This window comes from Dermacentor silvarum, chromosome 7 (assembly GCF_013339745.2).
Source record: "Dermacentor silvarum isolate Dsil-2018 chromosome 7, BIME_Dsil_1.4, whole genome shotgun sequence".
Lineage (NCBI taxonomy): Eukaryota > Metazoa > Arthropoda > Arachnida > Ixodida > Ixodidae > Dermacentor > Dermacentor silvarum.
The window spans coordinates 152,482,635-152,499,849 of record NC_051160.1 but is presented as its reverse complement, the minus strand read 5'-3'; positions in this window follow the sequence as shown (position 1 = coordinate 152,499,849).

The window sequence follows — 17,215 nt, the reverse complement described above, 5'->3', positions numbered from 1 at the left end:
GCAAGCCGTAGTGGGGGACTCCGGAATAATTTGTACCACCTAGGATTCTTTAACGTGCACCTAAATCTAAGTACGCGGGTGTTTTTGCAATTCGCCCCCATCGAAAGGCGTCCGCCGTGGGCGGGATTTGATTCTGCGACCTCGTGCTCAGCCAACACCACCTGTTCACTACGATACATGACGTCATGTTACCTGGCGCGACTGCCATAGGATCTAATGGGGGTGCTCCAGAGTAAGCAGCGGTGATTTCGACGTCATCGCTTTCGTCACGCCAGGCTTGGGAATGGAAATATCGGGCCAGGTAGCATGACGTCATGGATCGGAGTGAACAGGCCTTGTGCTATCTAGTTGGTGTTGGCTCAGCAGCCCAACATCATAGCCACTGAGCAACCACGAAGGGTAACATCTAGGTGGCGTTGTATTTGAACTAGGAGCGCCTTCACGGCAACACCTGAAACAAAATGGCAGACCATTACTCAACTCTTCAAATCAGCGTTGCTGCCTAAAAGTACGAGCACATCGAATGTAACGTATAACTAGTGACCACTAATGACTCGAAATCATCAGTTAATAATGGTAACCAATGATACTCATGTAGTCACACTTTTTTAGTGCCAATGACGACGTGCCCGAATCAAGGCTACCACTGTCATACTAAACAGAATGATTTATGATCGCAAGTGACTTGGTTCTACCATCTCGTAGTTTTTATAATTAAATCAGCGTTTTTATGACTTTTCATTTGATATCCATTAAGCTATACTGTATGAAATGCGAGAACATTGAACTGAGCGTGTCACTAGTCATCACTAATAACTGCGCGTAATCGGTCAGCAGTGGTAAACAAATAATAATTTAATGACTTTTGGGAAAGACGAAGTTTCTGCGAGCCAGAACGCTACTTCTGTAGCTCTGCTGTTTTCGCCTGATTTCTCGGTAAATCTCCGGGTAGCCGTCATGGATTGTTGCACGGATGCAAGTTGACGTCCCGGCGCCTCTGCTGGGGATGGCGACTTCAGCGGTGGCTGCGTCTAGGAAGCGGACCGGCCTCCGGAGCGACACCGACAGCGACGATACCAGTGTCTACTCGCTCAGCAGTGCGGACTTCTCCGATGACGACTTTCAGCTTGTGAGGAGCCGCAAGGCGAAACGAAGAAACACCAGGGCTTATTTGTCTTCACGCACGTCGACTGCAGGACCAACTCGGAATAGCACAGTCAGTACAATTTTATTTATACCAGAACTCGCTACCGACAACCTGAGGCGACTCAACCGACATTCTGTCTCGGTGTTTCTCGAAGCGGTGGCGCCAAATCAAGTCACAGATGTCAGAGTCAACGCACGCAAAAATGTCTTGGCTATTGACGTCATACATGAGACGGCACGGATCACTTTGAGCCAGCTTACGGAACTTGGCGGCATGAAGGTCCGCTCGTGCATTCCTCTGGACAGTGATACCACTACTGGTGTCATCAGCGACGTGGACGTCTCCATCTCCAGCGCCGACTTGCCGATTTTAATTAAGCCAGCCGTTGATGGCTTCGCTATCACTCACGTGTCTCGACTCGGCACATCCCGCTGTGTGAAGGTGGTTTTCAAGGGCGAATCTCTTCCCTCACACGTCAAGGTGGGCCACTTTAGACACCCCGTGCGTCCATTTATCCAAAGACCACTCCAATGCCGCAACTGCCTGAGGCTGGGTCACGTGAGCGCTGTGTGCGAGAATACGAGAGTTTGCTCGCACTGCGCACAACCCCACGCTGCAGACTCCTGTGTAGCCACGGTGCTCAAATGCACAAATTGCATTGGGTCCCATGATGCTACCTCAAAGGACTGCCCTAAAATGAGGAAAGAAAGGGCGGTCTTGAAGCAGATGGCAAGAGACCATTCGTCTCGTCGGGAAGCTGTTGCGGCCATTAGAAAGCGACGCTCCCGACGCCGTCGACGCCGTCGGACTTCAAAGAACGAAGGTTCCTCTATGAAGAGCGCGGCACATCCGACAACTCCTCCTCCTCCTCTGCCCCCTAGGCCTGGCGGAGTCGAATCTAATACTGACAAGGTCGTGCCGGAGAACAATACTGAAGCCTGGCCCGCGCTACCAAAGCTACAGCCGCCACCACAGCAGAAGCCACAACCGAAACCACAGCGAATACCCCAGCTGAAGACACAGTCGAAGCCACAGTCATGGCCACAGCCGACGCCACAGCCGCCGCCACAGCCGATGCCACAGCCGACGCCACAGCCAACACCACAGTTGGAGCCACAGCCGACGCCACAGCCGAGGCCACAGGCGGAGCCACAACCGATGCCACAGCCGGCACCACAGTCAGATCAAAGTGTACAGTGCACCGCGGTAGAGTCGAGAATGCCGACTCTCGATAAATTGCCCGAAGTAGACCGGCAAGTGGTTGTGATGCTTCGGTCCCTTGTAAATACCCTTCGTATACTGTTAAGAAAGCTGCATACTCCATCAGCACAAAGTGCAGTGCAAGTACTGGATACTCTCAATCCAGTGCTTGCAAGTCTCGAGTAAGCCCCGTGGCTCACCCATCGCCTCCTATTCACGCAACGACCACTGGCCCTTGGTTCATGTCAGATGTCTTCAACGCACATTACCAGCTATGGAACTTGACTTTGGGGTCATGGTGCCTCGCTGCACACACAATGCTCACTCTATTCCTCTTTTCCTCTTTTTATTCCCCCCTTTCCCTTACCCCTTTTGTAGGGTAGCAAACCGGACGTTCGTCTGGTTGACCTCCCTGCCTTTCCTCTCTTCGCTTTCTCTCTAATGACTTTTGAATTGATATCAATGATGACGTAATGAATAAAGGCTACTGCTTTGACATTAAGTAAGGTGATCCGTGATCACTAGTAACTCAGTCCTGCCACTTCTAGTTATCATAATTGAATCACTGTTTGAATGATTTTCATTTGATATCTAAGACGCAATGCTTTATGAGAGGTAGACTTGGCGTTATCAGTTATCAATGTTAAGCAAGATGCTTATTAAAGCGCGAATGGCCCCAATTACGACGTGCACGAATCAAACTGCTGTACCAGTAAAATAATTAATTCATTATCACTACTGACATTACCATACATGTTCCCAGCAGGTCTAATCGTTCAATTACTTGTTTTATGATATTTCATTTGATATTCATTTCATTGCAGGTGTGTAAAACCGAGAGCACTAAAGATAATATGTCAGTAACCATTGTTCACTAGTTACTATAGTTATATTAATTAGCTTATTGTGAAATTACACAAATAATTGGTCAATAATTCAGTGTAATTACTGATGAGTATTCATAGGTTAAGCTAGAACGCAATTTTTTATCTTTATAAATACGAAATAAAACATTTTAACATGCGCTGCAAATTGACAATAAAAAGCGCGCATAGCCGAGCTTCATGCTTGCATGTATTTCCATAAAGCCAATCGTTCCGCTACTTGTTCCAAATTGGGCAGCGTCATCTTTGCTTGTACATCTGGGCACGAATGTGCATCACAGCTGCACATTCGAGTCTGTGAGCTTTAACGTGATCGACGAGCTCTTTCCCTTCAATACAACGACAGACGAATATTTTGCCCCTGTAGTGCTGCTTCGCCGCATAGTAGCTGAACGAAAGCGCCCCAGGAAAAAAATTTCCGCCAGCGGAATAAAACCAAACTTGACCTACATATGGAGGGAGACCTAGAGTATATGCCACCAGAGTGCAATTAGCGGATGAGTCCTCGCTGCGCTGCAATCAGAACTTAAAAATCCGCCCTTGCATTTTAAACGTGTCTACAAAAGCGTCCCAGGAAAAAAATCCAGCCATTGAAATTAAACGAGACGCCGCATATAGCTTGAGACCATTATCAGGATTAAGTGCCTATAGTGCAATTCGCGAAAAATGAGACATTGCTCAGCAATAGTTCTTTAAAAAATGCTTCCCATCGTGTTACGCAGACCGCATCACCCCCGGGCCGGCTTAGCGCAAATAGTTGATATGCCGGATTCCTGGACTTGTATGTTCGAATACTCGCCGTAGATGACTAAAATGACAGCTAAGCCGACGACAGCGATATCGAGCGTTGTTCCAATTCTGGCGATGCCCGCGGAAAGTCGCTTCGCAAGGACAGAATTGATGGGGAAACAATGCAGGCTGCTCTGCTGAACAAACGAGATAGACGCTGAGCAGAATGTTCGGGAACTCGACGAGATAGTCGCCCGCGTATAGGAAAATGTCGTATTTTTCCTTATGCGCTTAATGTAATCTATGTTGTGTTTTTCACAGGTTCGCGAACAATAAGGGTAATGAAATAATGATATATCTTTTTCTTAGTGTTTTTGTTTTTGTTGATATTTGTCGACAAAAATATCATTTGATATTCATTTCATTGCAGGTGTGTAAAACCGAGAGCACTAAAGATAATATGTCAGTAACCATTGTTCACTAGTTACTATAGTTATATTAATTAGCTTATTGTGAAACGCACGCACGCACGCAAAAATGTCTTGGCCACAGCCGACGCCACAGCCGAGGCCACAGGCGGAGCCACAACCGATGCCACAGCCGGCACCACAGTCAGATCAAAGTGTACAGTGCACCGCGGTAGAGTCGAGAATGCCGACTCTCGATGCGAGACCGGTTGAAAGACTGACGACAGCACATTTGACGCATACACTAACATAGACGAGGTGGAGTTATCCGAGCTGGAGCTGTGGTCTGGAAAAAAATGGAAGGAATATAAGTTTTATGCTTACACACAACGCAACTGAAGAAACAAATTTCAGCACTCTTTCCACGAAACGGTGCTTTCAATTCATCTACGTCAACCCTTATTATATTCTATTGTAGGATTTATGCTAAAAATATGGCACAAAGATTTAACAATCCAAATTCCTATTTTAGCTGCTACTATATTGCAACAACAGGTTTGACAATGCTGATTTCTCAAAAGCGGTCTGAAAACACTGATCAGTTTCTTACAGCTAAATTACATTGATTACTGAATTTCCTATTGACTTGACAATAAGGCACTGGCGGATTAGTTTGTTCAAATTTGTATACTCCTTGTCTTCTTAGTTCTGCAGAATGCCTATTACTGGAAGACGATCTTCCAAAAGTTGTAAGTCACTTGTAAGCGGCCTATGAGCATTTCCTATTATAGACCAATTTGGTTTGTACAGGGGGATTTACGGGAACACAGGAGCGCATGGCTTGCTCAGCGCCTATGTAAGCACCTTCGTACGCATTGCGTGCCAGCGCGACTTGACCCGAAATGTAAATTCGTTCGTTCTCAACAAAAACTGCACGCCTGCCTAATTTTCAGGTAACAACCCCACTGAACACACATTGCCGGTGAACACACACACCCTTTAGTTCAACACCAAATCTATTGTGAGCTAGGGGAAGCACAAGCACTAGTCTCTAGAAGCTAAAATTACGTCATATTACAATCCAGATGGTCTGTCTCCTTCCGATGTCAACTATCAACTAAATGTTGCTTACCTTCAGTGATCTGAACACGACGTAGGTTATTTCAATAGAGAATGTATTCTATGAAGTGACCAAGTCTTACTATGTGGAAAAAAAGTGAGGCAACAAATAAGCAATAAACATGGTGACTGTGAATATATGCATATTGCATAAACTACAACGGACATGACCTATTTAAATTTTAGTTCAACACCAAATCTATTGTGAGCTAGGGGAAGCACAAGCACTAGTCTCTAGAAACTAAAATTACGTCATAATACAATCCAGATGGTCTGTCTCCTTCCGATGTCAACTATCCAACTAAATGTTGCTTACCATCAGTGATCTGAACACGACGTAGGTTATTTCAATAGAGAATCTATTCCATGAAGTGACCAAGTCTTACTATGTGGAAAAAATGTGAGGCAACAAATAAGCAATAAACATGGTGACTGTGAATATATGCATATTGCATAAACTACAACGGACATGACCTATTTAAATTTTAGTTCAACACCAAATCTATTGTGAGCTAGGTGAAGCACATGCACTAGTCTCTAGAAGCTAAAATTATGTCACATTACAATCCAGATGGTCTGTCTCCTTCCGATGTCAACTATCCAACTAAATGTTGCTTACCTTCAGTGATCTGAACACGACGTAGGTTATTTCAATAGAGAATGTATTCCATGAAGTGACCAAGTCTTACTATGTGGAAAAAAAGTGAGGCAACAAATAAGCAATAAACATGGTGACTGTGAATATATGCATATTGCATAAACTACAACGGACATGACCTATTTAAATTTTAGTTCAACACCAAATCTATTGTGAGCTAGGGGAAGCACAAGCACTAGTCTCTAGAAGCTAAAATTACGTCATATTACAATCCAGATGGTCTGTCTCCTTCCGATGTCAACTATCCAACTAAATGTTGCTTACCTTCAGTGATCTGAACACGACGTAGGTTATTTCAATAGAGAATGTATTCCATGAAGTGACCAAGTCTTACTATGTGGAAAAAAAGTGAGGCAACAAATAAGCAATAAACATGGTGACTGTGAATATATGCATATTGCATAAACTACAACGGACATGACCTATTTAAATTTTAGTTCAACACCAAATCTATTGTGAGCTAGGGGAAGCACATGCACTAGTCTCTAGAAGCTAAAATTATGTCACATTACAATCCAGATGGTCTGTCTCCTTCCGATGTCAACTATCCAACTAAATGTTGCTTACCTTCAGTGATCTGAACACGACGTAGGTTATTTCAATAGAGAATGTATTCTATGAAGTGACCAAGTCTTACTATGTGGAAAAAAAGTGAGGCAACAAATAAGCAATAAACATGGTGACTGTGAATATATGCATATTGCATAAACTACAACGGACATGACCTATTTAAATTTTAGTTCAACACCAAATCTATTGTGAGCTAGGGGAAGCACAAGCACTAGTCTCTAGAAGCTAAACTTACGTCATATTACAATCCAGATGGTCTGTCTCCTTCCGATGTCAACTATCCAACTAAATGTTGCTTACCTTCAGTGATCTGAACACGACGTAGGTTATTTCAATAGAGAATGTATTCCATGAAGTGACCAAGTCTTACTATGTGGAAAAAAAGTGAGGCAACAAATAAGCAATAAACATGGTGACTGTGAATATATGCATATTGCATAAACTACAACGGACATGACCTATTTAAATTTTAGTTCAACACCAAATCTATTGTGAGCTAGGGGAAGCACATGCACTAGTCTCTAGAAGCTAAAATTACGTCACATTACAATCCAGATGGTCTGTCTCCTTCCGATGTCAACTATCCAACTAAATGTTGCTTACCTTCAGTGATCTTGCTAGAAACGGCATGCACTGCCCATTATGGTACGGGAAGACCCATTATGATTTTACTTACCTTGTCAACACTGATATAGATTTGCAGATGGAATAATATCAGAAACTCCTGCAACACTATTACAGAATTTTTACTTGCATGGATGTTTGGCACGCACAAGAATTTAGGTACACAAAACACCCTTCCATTATAGCATTACTTATATAGGAATTGAGTGTCTCCCTGTTATCTGCTACATAGAGAAATCAATGAGGATGATCGTATTCCCCGCAATATTGAAAAAGCGCGGTCTTTACCGACCGCACCACTCCCTATGGCCCATTACTTACTACCCACCATGGCAACACTGAAATATTGACAAAGCCACAAAAGCGATGAACACGTGTCAAAGCCACGTACGCTTCACATAAAGCATGATTGTTCACACAAATGAAGCGCTAAAGTGGTCAAAAGTTTCAAAGAATGTTTAATAAATCGGTAACGCTCCACTACATAAGCAAAATGTTTCTAATGCACCTCCTAGAGTTTTGCATTTTGGCTGTCTGTTATACAAATTGGTCACTTCACAATTCAGGGAACTGGCTTAGACATTTCTACAGGCTGATGCACCCGCTGGAAATTGAGCGTGTTCCAATGATGCTTGACCTCAGATTTGGCACCTGTAATTAGAAGGTAAGACAAAAGATTAACAAATATGTTACAGTGAAACTTCGTTATACCGAAACAGGATATAAAAATTATTGTATACAACAAAATGACATTCCCGCTGAAATCCCCGAAGATATCCATGTTTTTATAACCTCGTTTCAACGAAGTAAAATTATCCTGCCAATAGATACACCAAGCTTCAGTTTTCTCCAAAAAAAGAAATGCCCGACCCTTGTAGGCTCGCTTCTGCTTTCCGCAGGGTAGAGCACACATTCGTTGCCGATGTTTAAAACGTTTACGTATTTGCGTTGAATCCACCGTTGAACACTGGTCCTTGTCACCACTACGCGTAGTTGCGCATAAGCAGACTCTAGATCGCCATCGCAGTTTCTCCCACTGCGACACCGCGCAGGCTAGTTAGTGCAGCTATAGGCGTGGCCTCGGAGATTGCGCCGGTGCAATTTCAGAGGCCACGCCTCTTTGTGTGTACCACGTGGTGCTCGTACACGACGAACATTGTTGGTGTCGGAGCGTGTGACCTATTCAACCGCGTCGCCGTTTCGCCGGTTTCGCGATGCTAGAGACAACCCAACTAAAAGCGGTAACGAAAGATCCTCACATTGAAACAGAAGGCAGCTATCGTAAAGGCCATCGTGTCAGATGCTAAGAAGTGGTGTGTTTAGGACGCCGAAGTTTCTTTTGCTGTTTTATTAGAAGTTCAGCGAGCACGTGGCCATGTAGTGGTTCTGCTGGCCGAAAAGCCGTCTTCTCTATACAAGTTGAAATTTGTGCGCGACATTGCGCATATATTGCAGTGAACGGCAGTAATGAATATAATGACGTATATTTGGCTCCCCCTTCAACTTCGCTATAAAAAGATTTTATTGCATATGAATGATAAGAGTTCCCACTCCTACCGCAGCCTTCTTTGCAAACAGTAATTGTTAGAAATCCGGCCTAGGTGACTTCCGTATGCAGATGCAATAATGACATCGCTGCGATTCGGCCTTATCTGTAGCCTCGGTAGCAAGCCCCCGAGATACTACCGTGAAATCCGGATTCTTGGCGATAACGACAGCTTTGTCCAAGAAGGCCAGTGCCACGGTAGGAGGCTGCCACGTCCGCCGGAACTACGTCGCAAGCGGCATTTTTTCGTTTTCACATCATACACATGCTGCAAGCCCTTTTTCGAAATTGTATATTTTGTTGATTTAAACGTAGTAGCAGTTTGCGCCGAAAACCAATTCTACACCGTGTCCTTCACATGTACCAGTTCATGATGCTACGTGCAGGCAGGAACATATATGCGCCGCGCGTCATAGGTTTTCAGAACACGTGACAAGGCCTCCTTTTGGGGTCATGTTAAATGGCAGCGGCGACTCAAGGATGCGCGGCCAAGCGAGGTCACTGGTCAACTTGAACGATGTTCTACGCAACGAATGAGACACTTCCGGGGTAACCGCACTCAGAATGTTCGCGACGTAATTTGTGCCAGGCATGTAGCCCGGATATTTTTTTCAGGGGTAGGGGTGGGGGAGCTAAAGCATCCCGATCGTCCTGACTGCGGTGCTTCGTTCTTTTAAGCTCCCAGGCTTCGGAGAAGCGTTGAGACGCGAATGCCCATAATAGCCGCATGTAGCGAAAGCCCGGTCACCCTACCCCACCTAATACGTCACTGCCCTGAGCGTCCGTGATTTAGAGCAAATTTGCCGGGATTGCTGTAAAACTTTTACTTTAATCCTGGCGACCACATTTCTGACAATGACTTGCACAGATTACGTCCGAGTGAGCATAACCGGAAATGTTCATTCGTTCTATGAATTATCGTTAAGGCTTGCCACATTGCCGGCCACGCGCGTTCTCGAGCTTCGCACGACCCTCGCCTATGTCCCTTGAGTGAGCAAGGCCATCGCAATTGTTCGGAAACCCTATGATGTCAATGTCCTACGTTAGGCTCACTAGTTGCAGCATGAGCAGGCAGATGTGAAGATGCAGAAGATATGTTCCAAGCATTGTATACAGAACAGCCTGAGCGAATCGCGACTATCTTTACATCAGCGAAAGCAGTCAATCTGAAAGCGCTTGAAGCAAGAAATCTATGTGAAAGATATCAATTAGAAATGAATCAGAAGCGAAGAAACAATGTCGTTTCCATTGCACTTGCGGAGCGTGGCAGCCTGAATATGCCACCGACGAGACAAGGCTTGTGTCATTGCTAAGAAAACTGGATTTGAAGGGAGTTTCTGGAATCCCTTGCTATCCAGAAAAAACTACAGAAAAAACGCTGTATCGCTACGGTGGCAATATCCCGCCTGTATACGCAGAATGCCGTCGTTTCGAGCAGTTCATGTTGTGAACAAGGCTTCCGTGCGTCCAATTCTTATTAACACTTTTTGATCGGCGTCCTTTGTTTTTTTCTTCTTGTAACACATGAACTCCAGAACCAAGAGAAAGCATAAGCCAGATGCAGCATTGAATTTGCATTTATTATCCTAGCTGTTGCAAAGTATGGAAGTCAATGTGAGCAAAAAAATTTAAGACGGCAAAATTCTATGTATTAATCATTCTTGTGGTTTAAATTAGGACAGAGAGATTTGTCAAGAACCAAGTGACGCAGCATAAAAAAATTCGGTCCAAACTAGCAGTTAATGAGGACACAAAAATACATATGCCGCAGATGCAGGCCACACCGAGAATTTATTTATTTAAAGGCGCAAACGCGATAGGACATTACATCCGTGTGTTATTCTGAAGGCCAACATCTTGTTCTGTCATTACTGAGGCCGCAATGACGTATTCACATTTTCTGTCATCCTCGCCTCAGTGGTAAGCTCCACCTACTCAGCGGTTGGTTCAGCTTACCGGTAACAGCGTACTCAATTAAAATGAGAATTACATGACAAGCGCCATGGGCTAGTCGTATCACTACTTCAAACCATTACGTTAGTAAGCACCTGGAATAGCATGTCAGGCGAATAGCCAGGCTAACATCTCCAGCATCTCATTAAAGATTGTTTTTCCCTATGTGACACAGAAAGCAGATTAATAACGTAATGACTTGAAGCATGTGATATGACTGGACCATTGCGCTTGCCCAAGTGCTATCTGCCACATACAATGTTTTTTTTTTAATTTGGTTCAGTTGAAAAAAAAAATAAAGCCTTGTAGAATGAGAACATACGGCATGTTCTCATTCTACATGGTCCTTTTTTACTTTAGCTGAACTAAATTTTAAGAACATGTAGCAGACAGCACAATTTGGCTGTGCAAATTGTTCTAAATTACTCGATGAGGTGGCCTATTCTACGAAAAATCTAAACGTTTAACTGAACAGTTGACAGTTACACTAATTAGCTTTTTATTAATTACCTCACTGCACATATTTTTATCTACGAATTGCAGCTAGTGAATATGCCAGGCATATGGCAGTGGTTTATGGCAACGGTTTCGAGATATGCGGTTTCAAACTTGCAGTAAAAATGCAGAGTTTTTTAACTCAATTTTTGAGAAAACGCTGTTTCATACATTGAAGCACACACTAACAGGAACGCCAATGCATTTCGGTGGACACATTCAAAATTGTTATATCGAAACTAGCGTAGTCCTCAAGTCTCGTTCCAAGTCAATATGCATAGCGTGCCCACTAGCTACAATTCGTAGATTAAAATTTGTGCTGCAAAGTAGTTAGTGTTTATTAGCGCAATTAAGTAAATTATTCGAAAAGCATATTGGTTTCTCGTAACGTATTGGCCGCCTTATCGAGTAATTTTGATCAAGGTTTATAATTGTGCTATCTGCCACAGGCAATTTTTAAAAAATTGGTGCAGCTAAAAAAAGACACCATGTATATGACACATAATCCGCTCTGGAACGATAATGTGGCCTTACTTCTAGACTATATTTCCGCATGTCTATGGCACAAGAGGAATAAGAAATGACGTTTTCAGCGTTGCAAATAATTAGCCTTGCGATAACCAAGGCTCATCGTTATGTGGATCACAGGAAACCACTCTCTCATGCATCGTTCTGTTTACCAGCGCTTCAGCTTGCTGATAGAACGCTGCAAGTGTCTGATTTCGCTCAATGCTTGACGCTACGTGAGAGTGGGTACACATACAACAATTTATTTAATTATAAAGGGTACCTCGCAGGTTCCCACTGGGACATTAAGTGAACCAGCATTTACCATATGCCGCTCTACCATAGCCGCTACCGCATCCACCAGCTACCGGTTGGTTTGCTTGCATTGCCTAAAGCACGCCACGCGTACAAGAGGCGCAGCTTAGCGAGCATGCGCCAACCAGACCTGTGCCTGAAAACGTCGCGGCAACAGTATAAAGCGATATATAGCGCTATGCTAAACGTTCGTAACAACCCTAACATTTCAATTTCCCTTCCCTTCCAGAGAAGTGCGTGGGAGGAAATCGCTACCACCGATCCCATAAAACTCTGATAAAATAACGGGTAAACAAGAAACAAAGCAACAATTCACATCAGCATGAGCCGCCGCGGTGGCTCAGTAGGCTAAGGCATTGCGCTGCCGAGCGAGCACGAGATCGTTTTGATTGAGGCGAAATGCAAAAACGCCCGTGTGCTTGCGTTGTATTGCACGTTAAAGAACCCCAGGTGTTCAAAATTAATGCGCAGCCCTCCACTACGGCGTGCCTCATAATCAGAACTGGTTTTGGCATGTAAAACCCAGAAAGAAGAACACAATAGCGTGGAAACGCGTAGATGGCCTGGTTAACCAGAGGAACAAACAAGGAAACAAGATATGGGGCGTGCTGTTGGTGCTCAAATCCCGTCGGCGGCGGCCGCATTAAGGCCGTCTCACATGGTGCGATTTTGCAGTGCGATTTTCGCACCGGAAGTGCGATTTCCGCCGCATGCGACGAAAATCGCAGTCTCAGGGCCGATTCTGCGATTTTCGGCTGTGACCAACCGGTTGGTCGCAGCGTCGCAACGTCGCAGCAATCGCTGCGATTTTCCGACGAAATTGCGCCGAGAGGTATTTCGCGGTCTGTTTTGGAAAACGGCGGCGGTCGCTCAACGCAACGTTTATAGATACTTTTTTGTCTATAAATATTGGCTCAACAAGACTCGAACAGTGCAATTAATACGTAACAACAGCACCGACACGCGAACAGTGCAGATAAAAACTCGTAGGTCAGATTCGGTTCTGTGATTTCTATGCGTTTGTTGACGCGCTACGTTGCTCATCTGGCGACGCTGTTTTTTAGGTTGGCTTCGGGTGCTGATAGCTAAGTACTTTTACGTGATTTTGCGTTATTCACACGTGCTGCGATTTTGTAAATACTACAGGTGTCCCTCACGAGAAGGCATGGCCTTCGGGTGTCGTCCCAATTTTCTCGTTCTGGAGACAACTCGCGATATACGAAAACGCCACAGTTTTATCGCGGTATGCTTTTACGGACGGAACAATTTAAAGAATATGCAACTACAGACAAATTCTATGGTCAATAGGTCAAGCTATACGCGCGACCATTTAGTTCCAGTCGGTTGGTTAGGACTTTCATGCGCATATTCCCCAATAAATTATCTCATTTCAAGGTTCTGTTACTTCCGCTACGAGACGCAAAGCGAACGTGCATATCGTAATGAATGTTCTACAATAGCATATGTAACGCTTTTACTAGGAATAAACAGTCTTGCCAATTTGTTTTCGAAGCAATATTTAAATAGTTTTTTTTTCATTTTTCTGATGCATCATTTTTCTCCTGAATAAAAAAAAACCTTCAGTGTGTTGCAGACTTTGTATCCTTACTGCATCTGTATTAACCCTCACATTAAAAGGTAATTGCACATTTCGCTTACTTCAGTGCTACCAATTACTTTTCTACTTATCCGAGCTTGCTCGAATAAGTAGAAATTATAAAATTCTACTTATCCGAGCTTGCTCTGACTCATATTCACCAAAATTATACTCGGCCGAGCTTTATCTGACAAAAATTCACAAATATTCTACTCAGGCAAACTTGCATCGAGTCATATTCACCAAATATCTACTTAGCCAAGCTTGCTCTGACTTATATTGATCAAAATTCTACTCAGGTGAGCTTGCACTGAGTCATATTCACCAAAAATCTACTTGCCGAGCGTGGTTTGACTCATATTTACTAACATTATACTCGGATGAGCTTTCCCTGACAATATTCACTAAATATTCACATGAATATTCACAATATTCACATGACAATATTTACTAAAAGTCTACTCAACTGAGCTTGCTCTTACTCGTATTCACCAAAATTCTACTCCGTCAGGCTCAAACTAACTTAGACTCATGGTTAGTTCAAAGTCTTAGTGAGCCGACGTTTGAGTGAGTTCACCGTGCTATGTATATTATGTGACCTGTGCGGTGAATAAGCAAACATTGCTTATGAGTACATGTTGCATCGGGTGAAATAAGGACAACTGTAAACACTGCACTTACTTTTCTGGAGTTTAACTGACCGTTGCGTAAAAGCTTCACCTCATTTCGATTCAAGCAAGTGCATTGGATCTGCATCATACTTTTAGCCAATCCTCCTGGCTGTCCTGGCCATTACTGGGTGGCCACATTTTGTACATGTCAACACAAAGTTGAATAAAGGACAGTGGTACAGTATATTAAAAAAAGATGCTTGCATCACTGCAAGTACAACACTCAGAACATGATACAAACACATTCACATAAGATGCGCACAAATGCTAAATACATAAGCAGGCGGAGTCAGTTGGCCACCACTTATTGCAAAAAAAAAAGAGAAAGCACAGGCCAATGCTGCAACGACCACGCATATCCATCCCCTAAGCAGGTACATGGGCTATAGAAGAAATACACGTCCGCGGAACCTAGCAGTGATCTCGAGGTAGCTGCTATGGATGCTTTTGCATTCGCAGCTGGCCACTCAACCACTCAAGTGTGTTCAGTGTGCACTTGTACTTAGGCACATCTTTTATTGTCTATATCTCAAAAATTTAATGTGGCTCCACAAAATTTTGAGAATGTTTGGTTTCTGAGGTTTGCAAAGGTAAATATTTTTATTCCATTCTCGTTCAAGGTGAAGGCTCATACAAAAGCTTAGAGATATTGTCAGTGCCCCTCACTTTCTCTCAGAACATGTTATTGAGATTCTAGCAGCTTTTCAACAACGAGAAAGGAAATAAGCTTCCCCTGTTTTCATCATTGGGTTAATGCAGGCAATTCATGGAGGCATAACGTTTTGCTAATACAATCGGTTCGGGAATACCAGATTAGACTGTACCTTGACACTTTCCTTGCACTTTCTTATTTTGGTCAAATAACCTAGTTTGAAATGGCTCCATTTAGCATGCTCTAACATTGGTCTAATATTGGTTAACTACATGACAAGCTTAACAGACTTGGATGCTGGCTTTCATTTCCAGGAAAGGAACCATAGTGCCTGCTCCAGTTGCGTATGTTTTGGTTATCTGGGGTTTTCAGCCTCACTTTTAAGATATTGTGCTCAAGCAGGTACAAGCACATGTATGCTATTAGCGGATAGTTTCGATAGCTTCTTACTTTACACTTGCCACTATGAATACAAAATTTTTGCGTTCGATTTTGTTGTTAAACAACAAACGCACTCCTAACAAGGTATTTTAAGGTTAGCCGTGGGGCTACGCGGCTGCGCTACGTACTGCAGCGTATTAACTTAAGCTTCTTGATACAGATTCACAGCACACTAACAGCGCAAGAAACAGGACGAGAAAATAGACGACGCCCATGTCTGTCAGAATGATACGATACTACGTAGACAAATGACTGCAGCGCGTAAAAAATGTGGTGTCGGCTTTTACGCCTTTCGAAATATTCAGAGAGCACTTGTATGAATAATTACAGCACACGCGCCGAGACGGACGAACCAGGCTGGCGCTAAGATAAACGTTCACAACACCAATTCCATTGCACGTTCAGTAATTAAACACAGATCATTTGCGGCTTCCTTCAGCGGCAGACGTGAGCTTTTGGGTTGGTGCTTGCTGCTAAGTTTGGTGCAAGAATATTGCTAGGAGCAGGAACCGCTTCTGCACAATCACGAGCAATATACACATACCCTTTCTTCAGAAGCTGACGTTAAGCACGGGCAGCGCGAGGGTCTCTGCGTTGACATGACGACTTCGCTGCAGCCGAATTCCGAATACTGCATATGCGATGACAACAGCTATAGGGGCTTGTTGATAGGTCCTCTTGTAGTTTGTTTAACCGCAGGAAGAACGACACAGGCGTAAAAGACACACGAGACAGTACACAGCGCTGAACGACCACCTGCGAACATATGTTTACGTCCGCCATTTCTCCTCGTATTGATCTTCACAAACCGCTGTTGCTCACTCCAAAACAAAATAATCTTTGAAGCGTTTTTAAATTACAAAACGCACGTATTACTTGGTCCTAATAAAGAGAGGTCAATTATATTATAACGTGCATGTCTTTTTCATTACATTAAAAGAATTTATGCGGCGTGTGCGACAAAATCTGGTAGCAAGCTACCCTGGGCGTCGCCTCAGTCGCATTGTTGACATCGCACCATGTGAAACGGCCGCATCTGCGGAAATCGCAGCTTCGAAAATCGCACTGCAAAATCACACCATGTGAAACAGCCTTTAGAATGGGGGCGAAATGCGAAAATGCCCGTGTGCTGTGCATTGGGTACACGCTAGGGAGCCACAGGTGGTAAAAACTCATCCGAAGTCCCCTACTAAGGCGTACTTCATAATCATATCGCGCTTCCGGCGCGTAAAGCCCCAGATTTTCATTCATTTCAATTACGAGTTCACCTAACGTTTCGCTTTCAGCCCGCGAGATTTAGCATATTCAGATTATGACTTGCGGTACGAACGCCGATGCGAATTAATTTAAGCCATCCACAATTTCTGGGTTAAATTGATAGCGCGAACGAAAATTACGCGCAAAGCGGCGTGTTGCAGAGTCTGCATCCATGAGCAGGCACCAACAAAGATCGTAATATTTTAGAAGTGCCAACCAGCAATCAATAGATTCGAAGCGTGAGTGACTGTAGCTCGACCGAATGTGCAGTACACAGTTACATCACCATCACTGAACGCAAATGAAAAGAATAAAACAGGTGGGTCACACGCAACCAGTACGATACGAGTTGAAACGTAACATGTTGCGAGCAAGCGTAGTAACACGCAACAGCAAGCGCGCGATTTTACGCGAGAACAATGGGGATCAAGATTCCAGGCGGG